General features: G+C 33.9%; 1 long non-coding RNA gene across 1 annotated transcript; it reads left to right on the forward strand.

Moving 5' to 3' along the window:
- The first annotated feature begins 5,950 nt into the window (after positions 1 to 5,950).
- On the forward strand, positions 5,951 to 6,950 carry LOC134270093 (uncharacterized). Its single transcript, XR_009992722.1, has 3 exons — positions 5,951 to 6,208; positions 6,445 to 6,548; positions 6,770 to 6,950. It is a non-coding gene; the product is annotated as an uncharacterized LOC134270093 (long non-coding RNA).
- Positions 6,951 to 8,447: the final 1,497 nt, after the last annotated feature.

An 8,447-nucleotide genomic window follows, 5' to 3' on the forward strand; every position in this document is an offset into this window, starting at 1 on the left:
CTATTTCTTGCCAACATTTAATGCAAAATTGTTTATAAAGTCACAAACGACATGGATTGCTCTTGTTTTGTGAGGAAAATGAAAAATCTGGATTCAACTTTGAACACTCTAAACACTCTACAAAGCGCGATCCCTGCTAAAAAATGTAACGCGTTACATGCTTAAAATACCTATGTAAATGCGTTTTAAAATTCTACTTTTTGCATAATAATTAGTAAAACGTTATTTTCTTACAAGAATCGGGTAGTTCTATTAAAAATCTATCCAATCATACCAAACTTATCTGTATTGCGAGTATGTTTTTAAAATCGCTGATGGGTTTAATAGGTCGGATTCTAAAATTGTAAAATAGCACCAACAGCGCGCGCAACATCTTATATCTACCATTTAGAAGTTATGGCCAAAGTAAAAATTTGGAATTTTTGTGTAAAAATGGGTCAAACTCAAGGTTCAGGGTCAAAGGTCAAATTTGGTGGTACCCAAAGAAAGGTCTTATCACAAGGAATACACATGTGACATATGAAAGTCATAGTTCCACTAAATCAAAAGTTATGGGCAAGGTTAAAGTTTTTGTGACGGACTGACAGACAGACAGCTGGACAGAATGATGGACATGGGAATGAGATTTAATGTTCCCTCACTTTCGCGAAACCAGGGGACAAAAAAAGTCAAAAATGTATCCAAATGTTTACTTTGTTGTCTTCGAAAAGAAGTTTTTTAAAGATTTGTCTGACATATATATAATCTTGTGTAAAACTTTGATCACAAACCATTCCCAGAAGGGTCATAATTTCAACAAACTTGAATCTACACAACCTTAGATTAGTTGTTCCAAAGTAGACTTTTAAAGATTTTTCCTATAGATATAATCCTTGGTATGTAAAATTATAATTACATGTACGTCTGATTATTTGAACAAACTAGAATTTACACAACCATAAGATGCCTTTAAGCATTAAATATGACCAAATATATTATTCTTGAAAAGAACATTTTTGAAAGACCCACACAAGTTTTTTTTGTTGATATTTTGAAGGATGCTATTAACAAATTAATTTTCCACAACTTTTTAAATTTCTTTCCTTGGAAAAAGGTTTGTCCCTTCATCATTGTTCATATAGACAAACATGAATCCCAATGGATACTTAATCAGGTCCAGCACAGTTTTTGTCAGTAAATTCACCCATGCATGTAAAGTACTCAAACACAAACAAATCAGTAGAAAAATGTGTCGTGTGAGGAGATGTTATTTAGTGCCTTCTTTTTGATACCAGTGTTTTGCATGCACGAGTAGACACACTGACAAAAACTCAGAACTCGACTTTCAGTAATTAATTTTTAAAGATTTTTTTTTTTAATTTTCATTTCATAGAATATTACCTTGATCAAGGTATTTTAAATACCTTGATAAAGCTATATAGCTTTATCAAGCTATATACCTTTATCGGGGTATTGTGCCGGACCTGTTAATTGTACCAAGTTTGGTTGAAAATGGTCCAGGGTGTGGATCTTGAGAATGTAAAGTTTTAAAGTCTACAGACAAACAGACAACTAGACAGATGCTTGACAAAATGTGATCAGAAAAGCTTTTTTGAGCCTTTGGCTTTTGTGAGCTAATGATAGTAATGAACTAATGTTGAGTAAGCTCCTTCTCAAACTTTTTTTTTTTTTGGGGGGGGGGGGGGAGGGGGGGTGCCACCAATCTCCACCCCCACCCCCTGACATATACCCGCATCCCCCAGATACCTGCAAGAATCTTAAAGATGATGTATATCAGTTCATTGTGCTACCTACATTGTAATTTGATAAATGTTTACAAGGCATGCATTGGTTCTGTGACTTGGCCATGTGGGTTTCACTTTACTCATTAGGCCTAAAGACTGAGTAATGTTCAGCTAAAAAAATATTCTAGCATTTCTGTTTTTTTTTTTTACCTCATTCCTCTCGTCGGCTGCCCTACAAAACCGTCATCCGTGAAATCCATCCTCGTAGATAACACGAAAAATCCAGGAAAATCTGTGTGTATAAGCTCTGTAAATCGCAGTGTAATCTCGCCAAAGTCCAATATCAAGTGAATGAGTACCAGTTCACGTGGAGAAAACCCCGCATAAAGCCTGCTGTGGTCACTGGTGCGTGAATGTGTGAATAGCAGGGTAGACTGTGTATGAGAGACGTCGAGGGTTTTTCATGAATTTCTCATCTTAGGGCAGTTGGGAAAAGTCAAAATACAGCTATGCACCCACATGATTTTTCTCGGTTTTCGCATATTTAATTGACATCACACATAACATTTTACATGATTTAGAGAGCACAGGTACTTGTGAGCAGATACACTCCCGATCCTTTTTTCATCGACGCACGGCAATCACGAATATCTCGACTCCCTGTTGTAAATTTCTCCAAGAAAATTGCAAATTTTTTATACTTATTTTCATATCAACAATAACATTAGAGCTTCATTGAAATTCATGTAATACTAGTCAAAATTCTGTATTTGGTACTTGATAAATTATACGAGTCTTATGCAGGTAGTCCGATCCTCATGTTTATAAAATTAGCAGTTACATGTAAGTACTAAAAAAAAGTATCTCTAAATTCACAAAGGTATGCATGTAAATTTATCCACCACAGTATTTCTTTAAAATTAAAAATCAGATTTATTAAATCATTTATTTTTTAAAGGAAAATTGTCAAATCTCTCATATTTTTGCAGAAAAGGCAAATTAGAACATCAGCAATGCATTTTCTAATTGCAAATTGATCAACAAATATATTTTAGGTTAAAAAACAATAGGTATCTATAGGCATTTAGAGAAATTTTCATGAATTTTATACTTATTTGGTATTTTGTCTTCTTTTTCCTTTATATATTCTTTAATACATAGTGTAAAAGTTTTTACTATCATTGCAAGACACTACACAGCACTTCTCATTTCATATGCTAATAAGAATTGGCATCTAAGGCTAAATTCAAGAAAAATCTATTTTCTCTAAAACTGTATTAATTCTTTCTTGTTTGTTATGGTACAAGTGTCAACTTTTATTAGATCTTTAATAAGACTTCCAAAGACCTTAAATCTTATAAAAATGAATTCAATGAAAACTGTTGCATAAAAAATTCATTTTCAAGCATCATTTTTATGCATTTCAAATTAATTTTTGGAGTTATATCCTTCTGGCTGAGGATTGGATATTCTTAAAATTGATCCAAGAAATACAGGGGCGTAGCCAGGGTACCTTTGATGTAGCTGAAGATCTGTAGCGTTAGGGCACAGGCACCTGACGTTACTTATTTTTCTTGTAATAAAAAATATACACATACCTAATAATATTTATCAGATCTATTAGGTATGTGTTTCCTTTTTTTCTTACAAGAAAAATAAGTAACCACTTAGGTGCCTGTGCGTTAGGGTTTTATATATTTGTCTTTGACCATAACGCTACAGATCCGGTAGTGCAAAAAAGACTTTTTTGCGGCGCAATATTTTTTGCGCTCTTTTGGGGGAGAATTTCTCCTTTTTCCAGCATCGGTCAATCAACTAGCTACTTTTCAACTCCTAAATTCTAGACACGGTATCTGTAGCGTTATGGTCAAAGACAAATACGTATATAAAACCATAACGCTACAGATCTGCAGCTACTTTTGATGTGGACACCCGAGTATACTGGAACTGTCAGAATATTTTTTTTTCCGTAGAGCTACAGTTCTGCAGCTGATTAAAAGTCTTCAAACCAGAATTGAAAAAACAAAAATAAATGTAAATAACATTAATTCAAAAAGCCACTTTTGTGTCACATGCATGTACAAGAGAATAAATTCAATCAAGGTCTAGATCTAATCATTTATTTCTCTTTTACCCCTTTGAAGCCTAAAAAATCTCATTTCTTGTTACAATACATATTTTAAAATATGAGAAAATCTTTTGCAATGTAGGGATATTTTCTTTTTTTCAAATCAAGTTTTACTATTAAAAATATTGTAACGTTCCCACAATAGTCTATTCTTAGAATGCATGCATGTTCAATATGAACATGTAAAAGAAGTTGAATTCCCCCCCCCCCCACCCTCAAATTTGAGTTTTGTTGTCCTTATATTTTATTCACATACATGATGATACACTGTAAACAAAATAAATACTGTAAAAAAAAATCGATAGGCGTTGGTCTTAATTGCCATTGCATTATTCATGTTAATAAATGATTGCTTCAAATGAGTAATTATTTGATTCTATATAGTTTCTGCATATTTATGCATAAAAGCAAGTTATTTAATTATAAATTGAGGTAATATGTTTAACGATTTTTTTTTTATTAATAAATTTTGGAAACAGTAAGCTAATTCATTTGGGTTTCACAAACATTCAGTTACCAATTAAGGTGGAATGCCACGCAAAATTTTTATCTTATAGATCTTTAAGTCATTTTAAACAGTGGTTTCAACATTGAAAGGCTATGGTTCAGCTTTCAGCCCTTGAAAGTAGTGGCCAACTTTTTCAAAGCCAACTTACTATCACTTCCAATTTTGTCCCTACAATTCTTGATAATACTATACTTTGGTAAAAGTGGGGGGGGGGGGGCAAGCATGCTTTCAATGAACATTTACTATGTAAAAAACCCCACCCCCTGTTGATACGTCCCTGTAATTAATAATATGTCTGCTGATAGATTGACTGCTTTCCAACCCAGTTTCAAGAAAAGTTCTAAAATATTAAAAAAACAAACAAACAAAACTAGAGGTTCTGTGAGTAATGAGCTCACTAAATGATATCCCCATGTGTTGCTTATTGTTTTACGGTAATGTGTAAAGAGGAATAACTCGTCCTACCCGCACCTCAGATCTCCAGATTTCCGCATTATTCCGCATTTTTTCCTCATTTTAATATGGAAAAAATGTGGAAAAAAATACGGAGAAAATTAACAATACGGAAAAGCAGAAAATATACGGAAATAATCCGGAAAATAAACGGAAATAATACGGAGAATTGGACTTAGTCTGTTTTTCATCTGGAAAAATATTGAACTCTTAACTTAGAATATTTTTCATCCGGAAAATATACGGAGCTCTGGACTTAGAATTTTTTCATCAAGAACAAGATGTGTTTGTGAGACACAGTAGCACCTGGCGGCAACATTAAGTTCTAAAAAGCAATTTTTAGCAAATGGGTCTCGGTCAAGGTCACACAATCATTGTTCTTGGTGTTATTTGAAAGCACTTTATTAGTGTAGTATGCATACCAAATATTAAGTCTCTATCATCTATGGTTCAAAAGTTATGGCGAAAATTCGAAAAAAGCTATATTTAGCACATAGGTCACAGTCAAGGTCACAAGGTCATTGATCTTGGTGTCAGTTGAAGGTGCCTAATTAGTAGAGTATGCATACCAAATATGAAGTCTCTATCTCTCACGGTTTTAAAGTTATGGCGAAAGTTCGAAAAAGCTATTTTTAGCATATAGGTCACAGTCAAGGTCACAGACCTTGGTGTCAGTTGAAAGTGCCTAATTAGTGGAGTATGCATACCAAATATGAAGTCTCTATCTCTCACCGTTCAGAAGTTATGGCAAAAGTTCCAAAAAGCTATTTTAAGCATAAAGGTCACAGTCATGGTCACAAGGTCATTGACCTTGGTGTCAGTTGAAAGTGCCTAATTAGTGGAGTATGCATACCAAATATGAAGTCTCTATCTCTCACGGTTCAGAAGTTATGGCGAAAGTTCGAAAAAGCTATTTTTAGCATAAAGGTCACAATCAAGGTCATAAGGTCATTGACCTTGGTGTCAGTTGAAAGTGTTTTTGTAGTGGAGTATCCATACCAAATATGAAGTCTCTAAGTCTCATGGTTCAAAAGTTATGGCGAAGGTTAAAGTTGACAACAGACAAACAAACAGACAGACATACAGCTAAACAGACAAACAGGACAAAAACAATATGCGCCCCCAAAAAATTTGGGTGCATAAAAACTGTCTTGGAGTTAACAGCAGTTCTCTGTTTCTCCTGAATGTTATGTACAATTTGATCGGGATCGGAAGAATGTTTCAAAAAGTCGGGCTCAGTGATCAATTAATTTAAACAACAGACCGCCAAAATTTAACCTTGGCCTCCATGTTGCAACGTCTGCTCTGTCTAAAGGAAGAAGTTTGTTGACCAGACAGCCTGAGATCGTATTGCTGTATCAACCAAAAGATGCAGATACACGTATTTCATATGCGGTAGGTCAGTCATATTTTTTTTAACATGTGTGTCACTGTGATGATGAAAATAAATACTCTAGGCCTAGGACTGAGCTACCAGGCTATGTACGTTTCAGCCAATATGCCCATGATTCAAATCTTTCAATCAGCTCATAGAATTTTATTATGGTTAACCACAATTAAAGGTGTTAATTTTGGTGAGCCATGGGCTGTAATCTCGAGCAATGATTTACCATACATTTTTTTTTTGGTAGCGTCTGTGCATGAGGAGGAGATTTCTGAAAAAGAATAAGTGCTTATTCAACTTACTGCGATTTTAACGGGCTTAAAGCTTGGTCCATGGATGGTTATGTTTGAGGTATATATATTCTTTTATTTCTTTTTTTATTGCTTGTTTAATTAAAAACAGTCAACTATGAAGTTGTCATTATTATAAATAATATTTTAAACAAATTGATATTAAATTGAAGAACCCAAACTTGTGTTTATAAAAAGATTTTAAAAGGAATAAAAGCAATGAATTTAAATATTATTAATATTGCACCATTATAATTTAAGAACTTTTTTTTTAGTTGATAGGATTTGACAATTCAACCGCAAGTGCTGCTGCAAGAAATTAAACATGCAGAGACCTTACAAATTACAAAGAAGTCTGAAGAAAATTTTTATTGGACAGATGGGTGTAAAGCACAGACCTGACATATAAATTGAATTGTGAGAAATATGAATCAGGGATGCAGGTAGAAAATGGCAAATGTGATCCAGATTGATAAAAAATGTGTAAAGTTTTTTCTTGTTTTGTAAATATTCAATGCTATGTCAATTGTTATTTTTTCCCCAATACCTAATAGTGTTGAACATTTCACTCCCACTTTTGCTTAAATAGAATGAATAAATTTCCATTTATTTAATATGAATATTAAAAAATGCCACATTTTTTCTATGATGAACTTGTGGCTTAAATAAGAGATCCATTTTTTTTTGCATACATGCTCCTATTTGTTTGTCAAAGATATAAGATCCAATACATTGATCATGAACATAATGTGTAATTTTGTTCATTCATTTATATGTTTTTTTCTCATAATGATATAATAAATTGTATATAATTTTGCACATTGTTGATGGTTTTGTAAATATTTATATATGTATGCATCATGTAGCGGTTTTATTAGCCATTTTATAACCATGTGATTAACTCCGTATTTTCTCCAGATTTCCGTATTTCCGCATTTTATCAACCAAGTAAATACCTCCATATTTTGTATATATGGAAATGCGGAAATCTGGAGAGAATACGGAAAAAGAGTCCAAATACTCCCATCCACATTTTCTCCATATTTTGAATACGGAGAAAATCTGGAAATTTGAATACGGAGAAAATCTGGAATGAATGCGGAAAATTAGTCCAAATACTCCCGTCCGCATTTTTTCCTTATTTTGAATAAGGAAAAAATGTGGAGATCTGAGGTGCGGGTATCAAATGATATCCAGAAGCTAGAAGCTAAAACGAGCCACTTTCTGATTTAGGCCCAGATTTCTTGAATGGCGTTTTTATATAGTACGATTGATATTAACCAATCATCATAGATTTGAATAACATCCATAATTTCCACGTTTGCAGGTGATAGTTCCTTTTCAGCTATCGATCATTAAAGATGTCGCCATATGATATCAACATGTCAGATCATTGAAATTGTGAGTTATTCTAAGTCATCAGGAAGCGCATACAGTAATTACATTTTTCTTTGCAGATCAATTAGACAATATGGACCTAACAAAAGAAATGGACAGACTACAAAGAGACAGGGCCATTGGTCCATCTAAACACAAGAAACAGGTTTGTCTTAATCTATGTATATCCTGGAACAGAAATAACTTCATCCACTTTGAAATGTTAATAATGCTGTTAGCAATTGTGATAATCAGAGATCACAGTGTTATGAGTCATTGACTTAATTCTTTCATGACTACTGCCAATCTGTATTTAGTCTTTCCATGCTTTCCAGGTGTCTGACTTATACAGGGAGATCCAGATCATATTCTTAGCTGACTTAGAAGTAGCAGCCTCTTCTGTCTGGTCACACAACAGCCCCTGGAGAAAGCCCACACCTTGAGGCTGATTCAGCACCTAAGGGCAGACAACTCTCTGGCTGCTGATGGCACCCTGGACCCTGTGAGTCTGTGTCTGTTAATGGCCTTCCTGTACTGTTTTGATGTCAGTCTGTTGGAACATGAAGATGGAAGAGGTTAGTAA

This window comes from Saccostrea cucullata, unplaced genomic scaffold (genome assembly GCF_032062105.1).
Source record: "Saccostrea cucullata isolate Sc308-1 unplaced genomic scaffold, CSIRO_AGI_Scuc_v1 ctg18227, whole genome shotgun sequence".
In the NCBI taxonomy this organism is placed as follows: domain Eukaryota; kingdom Metazoa; phylum Mollusca; class Bivalvia; order Ostreida; family Ostreidae; genus Saccostrea; species Saccostrea cuccullata.